This window comes from Carlito syrichta, unplaced genomic scaffold, assembly GCF_000164805.1.
Source record: "Carlito syrichta isolate Samal-C Ts95f unplaced genomic scaffold, Tarsius_syrichta-2.0.1 Scaffold307172, whole genome shotgun sequence".
NCBI lineage: Eukaryota > Metazoa > Chordata > Mammalia > Primates > Tarsiidae > Carlito > Carlito syrichta.
The window spans coordinates 287,861-289,570 of NW_007251268.1; the positions used below are offsets into that span (position 1 = coordinate 287,861).

The 1,710-nt window shown below is 47.1% G+C and overlaps 1 pseudogene; it reads left to right on the top strand.

The window, feature by feature from the left end:
* The first annotated feature begins 696 nt into the window (after positions 1-696).
* Positions 697-1,212, top strand: LOC110596199 (annotated as a pseudogene).
* Positions 1,213-1,710: the final 498 nt, after the last annotated feature.

A 1,710-nucleotide genomic window follows, 5' to 3' on the forward strand; every position in this document is an offset into this window, starting at 1 on the left:
CAGTTTACTTTGTCCAGATCCATGAGAGGAATCACCATCTATGGCAGCTATGGCCTTATGAAATGCATTTCTTAAATAATAATATTTGCAAGTCCTAATTAATCCTCATGGACTTCAGAATGGATGTTGTGTTAGCAGGCATAAAAACAACATCTCCTTGTACATCTTCATCAGAGCTCTTCAATGACCAGAAGCATTGTCAATGAGCAATAATGCTTTGAAACGAATCTCTTTCTGAGCAGTAGTTCTCAATAGTGGGCTTAAAATATTCAGTAAACCATGCTATAAACAAATGTGCTGTCATCTAGGTTTTGCTGTTCACAGAGCACAGGCAGAGTAGATTTAGCATCATTCCTAAGGGCCCTGGGATTTTGGGAATGGTAAATGAGCATTGGCCTCAACTTAAAGTCACCAGCTGCATTAGCCCCTAATAAGAGAGTTAGGCTGTCCTTTGAAGTTTTTAATCCAGACGTTGACTTCTCCTCTCTGGCTATGAAAGTCCTAGATGGGAAGTCCCATGGATCTGTCTTGCTTCAACAGTGTTTGGATGGGACAGACCTGGGGGACTCCCTCTCTTGTAGCTTCCCACCCTTTTCCAGTCTCCATTTGCAACCTCCAGAGATCACCTTCTCGGCCACCTCCTGCTTCTGGGACCAGCAAACACCGTTTTTGTGGTTAGCTTCTTGCCAACCAACCATGAGCTCCCAGGTTTGTCAGAATTACTCCACTGAGGTGGAGGCAACAGTCAACCGCCTAGTCAATTTGCAACTGCGGGCCTCCTACACCTACCTCCCTCTAGGCTCCTATTTCGACACAACAATGTGGCTTTGGAAGGCACGGGCTACTTCTTCTGCCAATTGGTCAAGGAGAGGCACGAGGGCTCCAAGTGTCTCTTGAAGATGCAAAACCAGCGTGGCGGCCTCATCCTCTTCTTCGATATCCAGAAGCCGTCTCAAGATGAGTGGTGGTCAACCCGGGACACCAGAAAGCCACCATGGCCCTGGAGAAGAACCTGAACCAAGCCCTTTGGATCGTCATGCCCTGGGATCTATCTACACTGACCCCCATCTCTGTGACTTCCTGGAGAACTTCTTCCTAGATGAAGTGTAACTCACCAAGAAGGGCGACCACCTGATCAACCTTCGCAGGTTGGCTGGGCCTGAGGCTGGGCTGAGTATCTCTTCTCTTCGAAAGGTTCACCCGCCTGCATGACTAGGATCCTGTCCAGCAACCTCTGAGGGACCTCTCTCAAAGTATAAGGGCTTCTGTCTGAGTCTCCCTACAGCCACTGGGCAGTTTTTTAACCACCCTGGAGCCCTCTCCCTGGACCAAATGGAAAGAAAGAAAGACCTAGATGCCATCTTCTTCCAATAGCAGGCTGTTTAATCTACACTGTTGTTGAGTGTAGCCACCTCCTTCAATGATCTTAGCTAGTCTTCTGGATAACCTGCTGCGGCTTCTACACCAGCACTTGTTTCTTCACCTTGTACTTTTATGTTACAGAAATGGCTTCTTTCCTTAAACCTCATGAACAACCTCTGCTAGCTTCAAACTTTTCTTCTGCAGCTTTCCTACCTTTCTCAGCCTTCATAGAATTGAAGAGTGTTAGGGCCTTTCTCTGTATTAGGCTTCAGTTTAAGGGAATGTTGTGGCTGGCTTGATCTTCTATCCAGACCACTCAAACTCTCTCCATATCAGCAATGAGGGTGC